At 47.3% G+C, this 7050-nt stretch overlaps 1 long non-coding RNA gene across 1 annotated transcript; it reads right to left on the bottom strand.

The window, feature by feature from the left end:
• Positions 1–652: 652 nt before the first annotated feature.
• LOC125617610 lies at positions 653–6179 on the bottom strand. Its single transcript, XR_007348670.1, has 2 exons — positions 5864–6179; positions 653–835 (listed from the first exon to the last, which is right to left on the bottom strand). It is a non-coding gene; the product is annotated as an uncharacterized LOC125617610 (long non-coding RNA).
• Between the last annotated feature and the right edge of the window lie 871 nt (positions 6180–7050).

The raw sequence follows: 7050 nt of genomic DNA, 5'->3' as shown, positions 1-7050 counted from the left end.
CACCTGGTTATTGATTCAAGGAGTAGGTGGGCCTCAGAGGACCCTTAAAAGCAGGCCACGCCTGCCCCTCCCAGCATTCCTTCTGAGGAAAACCCCTACCTGGCCAAAGTGTGTGCCGCGTCCCCAGTGGAGACAGGAACGTTCTGAGAGGGAGAAACCGGTTCTCCCTCAGGTACTTAACAGAGAATTCCGAAGAAGGCCTCAGCCAGAGTCGCTTTGCAAAACCTTTTTGTCACAGTTACTCCATATCATTCATTACCCTCTCAAAGTAAAATCATATGACCCCATTTCCTCAGTAAGTTAATTATTTTATTCCTTTGTATGAGGCAAAACACTACTTTCATTGTTAATTAATATGCCAAAATTAGGTTATACCATTCTGGACATGTGAAATTGAATTTAGTATTTTCAAATATATTTTTTAAAAGGCAGCTAAAAATAAATGCCTTAATCTCCTTTTATCTTTCCAACTGAGCATAAATTTCCTTCCTATGCAATTCTGTTTCTTCCTGCTGTTTCAGTGACATGATGCCATTTATTTTCCGGAGGGAGGGGGAAATGATGAGACGTTTGGTTCATGTTTCAAAATCAGATATTTAAAAGTTGGAAAAAAAATAAAAACACAAATACCACAAAAGAGAGGGACAATCACTGTTAGGTTTCAGGACCAAAATCATTAGATGGAAAAGTAAGAAGGATTCTTTATTTGGGGGCCGATTCTAGACACTCGAGATTTTTTCTTTTCTTTTTCCTTTTCCCCTTGATCAAAGAGAAGATATAATAGGAAGTTCAGAAATTTCTCTTCTTGAAGACAAGCAGAGATAACGTGCCCATCCTAGAGAAAGATAGCATGAAAGATTCATCAGACAGTGGACAAAAAATGACTTCCTGATTCTCTCAGTTCTTTCTGCTCTAATGAAATTCCACCTGATACATCCACCATAGCACACTGTTAATTACATTTCTATTTACTTAGTAGACCTCTAAGTGCAAAGCAATCTACTGCCAGGGAATTGTTTGACTCCTGTGCTAGCAGACAGCATTCCGAACCTGTGAGGTGGAAGACAGCCTGGGCTGAACTGCTCCTCGCTGCCATGTCAGATTAGCGCTTGGCAGACCCAGGTGCAGCAAGGACTCTTCCCTTCTCTGAAGAAGACCAGTGGTTCTTAGAAGGCAATAAACTGATGTTGGGCACTCTCTGCTTGTCTGGCCCTGAAATGGTAGAAAGGACTAACTGGAGTTCACCTGGCCAGGAGGTCTTTCAGATAGAGCCAACTCTGAGACCCTGGCCTCTTCTATCCATGATGCAAAATGCACTTCTAAAAAGGTGCCAAGTCTCACAGGAATCTGCAGGAGAAGGTTCATGGTGGAGCACCCCCATGTCACGCAGGAGCCTGTGACATGATTTCACTCTGGTGCAGCAGGCTTTCCTCAGGCAGATATGTGACTCTGGCCACACTAGCAAGGACGTGACCTGCCTTCACACCGGGTCACTTGGTGGTCAGTTCAAAGGAAAACAGAAGCAGAGATAGAGCCTGATCTCTGCGATCACTCTGCGCTTTCCAGGCAGTGGGGAAGCAGCAGCAGATGTCAGCTAAGAGCGGTTATTTACGGCAAAGAGGAAGGAGCCCAAATCTGATGACCATGGAAGATCAGCTCCCATCTCTCTTCCTTATGTGTGGGGTGTGGGTCTCTCACTATTTGGGGTAGAAAAGAAGGCCCTCTGTGCTTCGATCTCTTCTTCTAATTTTGCTCCTCCAACCCCCGCCCCCATGAGACCGGTCTTTTTCTGGAACATTAGAACAAGCCGAGAGGAGAGGTGCCATGGGTGAAAGGAGAGCGGGCGTGCTGCCAGCTAGCCGTGACAGTCTGCTGCTGACCCCACCTTTTGGTCAGGCCTGGTCCTGTGTTCAAGTCGCCAGGCCCCCGAGTGACTGCTCTATAAAATGACCCTCTAAGCATGCAGGGACCGTGTCCAATGGAAGTCTGCAGCGTGAGGGCGCCCACCCTGCTCTGCTGGTCCAGGCACACCCCTTCTGCAGCTCTGTGTGGTCAGCAGGGCCTGCCTCTGAGCCTCAGCTCTGCCCCCCACTCACCCAAGTCCTTCATTTCCTTTAACCTTCAAGGTGACACTCTGAGGCCTGCCCTGCCACCCTTACCAGCTCATGTTCTCTTTGAAAGACCCGGGGGACCTGGCATGACACTCTGTGACCCATAACCCCAGAATGGGAAGGAGCAGCCAGGGACACACACTGTCCTTCTGAGTTCCACTGACACCACCCATCACAGAGCCTCCACCACTTCCGGTTCCTCTGAGGATTCCCCTTCCCTGGCCTTCCACGCTCGTGTGGTAGGCGCCCGATCCTCTGTCCCGCCTCTTCCAGCTCTGACCTTGCTCCCTGCTGCAGAGCATGACCCTGCCAAGACACTCAGGCTGTTTTTTAGTTGCCCACTAAAGACTAAATGGCAGGGGTGTGTCCCATCCGCTCCCCAGGACTCTTCCTCTGCTGTGCTAGCAATCCTCCCCTGCCCTTGACCCCTTCAATGGGACAGACACCACCTCCTTATGGGGATGCTACTTCTGTGCGGCCTCTGATTATTCTCTTTTTTTCCCCTCCCGGTGGGAGAGTCAATTGTGCATCAGAGTCTATTAATCTTATAAACAGTTATGGAGCTGCAGAGGCTGGATCGAACAGCTGAGGTTTTAAACAAGTCGGAGGACTGGGCCATTATTATAATGAAGCTCCATGATGTGGAATCATGTCTCTGGGTGACCAGGCACAATTCTTTAAGTCTAAGAAATTGTAAACGATGTGTAGATTGGTGTTTCTTTTCTTTTCTTTTCCATGTATGCAAAGTAGCCTCCTTACCCATGCTCATGGCCAAGTCCCCCCCAGTTCCCAGGTCTTCTCTTGGGAGAGGACCTGTTCTAGGTGGTTCCGCCCGTCTTCAGGATGTTTACCCCTAAGCTAGTAAACCCGACAAGTAGGAAGAGCCCCGTATTCTCCCTCCTTTTGTCCTGTCCACAGAGAGACTGGGAAAGAGGACACTGGATGGACAGGGATACATTTCTCTCCTTTTCTATTAACTCCTGTTTGTCTGTTAATTTTGGCTTGGTGGTATCAAAAAGGGGGAATTTATCTTTTTCCCCAGATGCAACAAACAGATGCTGGGGACCAGAGACCTTGCATAGTCAATAAAAGATAAGTTATAAAATCTATAAAACTGCTGAAAGAAATCAGAATTTCAGCAAATTCTAGTTTTTATTTTTTTTTCTAGGCTGCTCCTTTTGATCAACTATGGGGAGAGGGGGGAAAGCCAGTCATGCATAAAATTCCATCTGTTACTTGAGCTTGGAATGAATGTGGCTGGAAGAGGAGGGGAGCAGAGAGTGATATGCGGGCTGTGACACTGACTGCAGCCAGTGGTAAAGACAAAGCTGTCATAATCAATTAGCATTTAGCTTTTTGTAAAGATCTTGAAGGCGATGGGTTCTTTAGATTTTAATGTGCATCTTCAAAGTAATTTTGTAAGCTATTTAAACCATGCTCCCTTTTACAACTCGACATAATTTGATTATACAAACCATCCTCCAATCCTTGGATATGCAAATGAAACATCAAAATGATTTTTCCCATATTTTGGTAGAATTTGATGTTGGGTGCAATGATAAGAAGTGTCACAAATTGCAGCCGGGCATCAGCAGCCCTTGCTGATGTACATGGAAGCTGTTCGGACTTTAAATGGCTGCTTTTTTCACAGTCACTCTTGAAAATAAAAATCTGGAATCTAAAGGTAGGGCAGGAACTGGGGTTTTCAGTTGACCTGCCTTGGTGTCTACTCCCAAGGCCACCAGTAGGCTACGTTTGCAAATGAAACTCTCAGAGCCTCAGTTTCCCCAGTTTCTATCAGGAGTCTAATACCACTGCGACTAGAAATGAAAATCTGAGTTATTCCTTTGGCAAAGAAATGATTCAAACAAGGGTTGAGTGAGATCACGAGGCTGAGACCATTTCCGGCAGTGACTGAGAATAATCATGACATGTCTTGGAGGAGTCACTCCTCAGGGAGGGTCAGCCTGACGTTGCACACGGCCCATTCATTCAACATTTACTCAGTTCCTTCTATGTCAGATGTTGGCTGAGTGCTGGGAAGTTAAGAATGTGGATTCAGAGTCATAATCCTTGACCTCCTGGAGTTCATAGTCTAATGGGGCAGAGCAAACAATTGCACCACCACGAATAAGCACAGAACTGGGGCACATCTACAAAGTCCTGTGGAAACAAGGACATCTAGTTCTGCCTGGGCACTTCCAGAAGGCTTCCCAGAGGGGTGATGTTTGGATTGAGCCAGGAAAGGAGTAGGATCACTAGATGGAGGGGCTCCAGAAGTTCATTCCATTAAAACAGTGGGTATTGACTAGGCGATTTGCAGCTCCCCCTCCCCCAGGGGACATGTGGTGGTGACTGGAGACATTTTTTGATTGTCATGACTTGAGGTCAATTTGGGCCTCAAGTGAGTGGAGACCAGCAAGGATGTGGTTTCAATAGACAGGACAAGCCCCCAATAGAGACTCACCCAGCCCCTAATGTCAATCATGCCCAAGTGGAGACCCCCAAGTTAGCAGGAACCATGTGCCCACGAGCAGTGGGCACAGAAACACACAGGCTGCGTGGGACATCGCTGGTCATCTAGCAGGGCCTTGAGCCCCTGAGCGCAGGGAGGTGATGAAGGTGAGGGTCAAATCATGAAGGGCTTTGCTGACCATCACCAGCCAAGTTTTGCCCTTTTCTTGTGCTCCTTAAGCTTTCCTAAAATAGCCCATGTTAGAGGAACTTGAACTTTTGGGTGGCAGTAGCCTGAAAGAGCCATGTGCCTGTGTTATCTCAGAGGATCAATCAAGCTTTACTTCTTTTCATAATTAAAATAAAAATACAGTAGTCCCTCCTCACCAGAGTTTCATTTTCCATGGTTTTGGTTACCTACAGTCAACTGCAGTCTGAAAATATTAAATGGAAGTTTCAAGAAATAATGTTTCACAAGTTTGTGTTGTTTATTGCTGTTGTTCTGAGTGGTCTGAAGAAACGTGGCCCTGCAGCTCTCCATCCTGCCCCGAACGTGAGTCCCCCGTTGTCTAGCACACCCCTATGGAAGCACTGCCCATCCACTTAGTAGTCACTTCTTATCAGACCATCAGTCCTGGTATTGAAATGCTTGAGTTCAAGGAACTTATTTTACCTAAGAATGGCCTGAAGCACAAGCTTTGATTACGGTATGTTGTTCTGTTTAGTTTTAGTTGCTGTTGTTAATCTCTTACTGTGCCTAATTTGTAAGTCCAACTATACCATAGGTAGGCATGTATATGAAAAAACATAGTATATATAGATGTTGGTACCGTCCTCAGTTTTAGGCTCTCATGGAGTAATTTGAAATATACCTCTGCAGATAAGGGGGGCACTATCATAATGGTGTGGTCTTTTTTCCCTAAAAGTTTAAACAAGATCATTACTCCAGGGAGACAGACCCTCATGTGTAATACAGGACGAGACATGTGAATAGGCAAGAGAAACCCTGTAGAATTTTGGGCAGAGGATGGCTTGGGCAGGAGGGTGTTTGTGTCCACTGACACTGAGGGCTAAATCAGAGTGGTTGATTCAGCAGTGAATCACCAAAGACTGATTCATGGTTGGGTGCCTTTGATCTTTTTATGTACTTATCTTATCCTAGCTACAGGGTCTAGAATCTGCCCAGGCTGGCGTCCAAACTCTGAGCTCAGGCAACCCCCTCCCCCCACCTCAACCTACCCTGTAGCTGGGACCACAGGTGCATGCCATCATACCTGGCTAAGGTCATGCCATCATACCTGGTTAAGATCAGGTGCCCTTGAGGTCCAAGGTGACAGCTTTGACTTTGAAGTGCTCCACATAGTCAGAGGCATGGGGTCCACTGGTATAGAGGGCTCTGGTCTGAGACACCAGAGCTTCCAAAGGCTCTGCTTCCAACACTAAGTGGTGTGTGACTGGAGAAAATCACTTCGCCTCTTCAACCCAAGAGTAACCTGAGCGAGAAGCTCTGGACTCCGAGCTCTCACACCCTGTGCCTCCTAACAGCAGGGCGAGCCTTCCCGGGAACTGGTAACACAGAGGTGTGATCCAGGTCATCAACAGAGTCCTGGCCGGCTCCTGCACTCCAAACAGAAAGAACACAGTGTTGGGCTTCAGGGAGGCCCAGGGGAACTCAGCAGCACAGTTTAATTTTCCACTTTCATAACTTCAGTCCTTTGAGTCTTGAGAGCCATTTTGGCCTTTAAGAGTCCCTTATTATACAAATCTCCTGAATCCCTTATCAGCTAACATCTTGGGCTTCAGAGAACCCTTTCTTATGGATTAGCAGGCACAAGACCTAGAGGACTGCAGAGAAACCAGCTTGCCTTACAAGAGTAGAAATACTGTCCCTATCTTCCCAAATGTATTTGTTTTCCTATTTATGTAGGTAATGCTCTGGACATGGATCTTCCCTACCTGCCCCAAGACTTCCATAGTTGAGCAAAAGGCAGATGAGAGGAAGAAACACACACATACACAGACACACACATACACACATACATACACACACACACACACACACACACACGGGGGGGGGGCAAGTGCTTTGTTCTTCACTCCCTAGCCCATGGAGAAAGTCCTTTCCTCCTCCAAATCTGTTTTCTGCAGTCTGCCAAGAAGCTGAAAGAGGTGGCCTCTGCAGCCCTCCAGCTCTAGGTTCTCCGGCTGTGCAGGGATGGGCCTCAAGGTAACTCATGCCAGCAGATAGCGCTCAAAAAGCAGGGAATGAACAGGGGCCACTCTGTGGGCCTCTGTGCTGGAAACACTGCCAATGCTCTGTGAGGACTGGCCCACGGCAATGGGCACAGAGAGAAAGAACAGCCCCAAAGTGTAAGATGTCCTGAGAGCCCTGTGTGGGAGTGGGTGGGTGGGGTCCCCAGGAGAAAAGAGGAGAAAGCTAAACCAGGAGGGAGGCAAGCCTGTTGGCGCTTCCTGGACCTCAGGC

This window comes from Marmota marmota, unplaced genomic scaffold (assembly GCF_001458135.2).
Source record: "Marmota marmota marmota unplaced genomic scaffold, marMar, whole genome shotgun sequence".
In the NCBI taxonomy this organism is placed as follows: domain Eukaryota; kingdom Metazoa; phylum Chordata; class Mammalia; order Rodentia; family Sciuridae; genus Marmota; species Marmota marmota.
The sequence above is the reverse complement of the archived record's forward strand: the minus strand, read 5'-3'. Positions and strand labels throughout refer to the sequence as shown.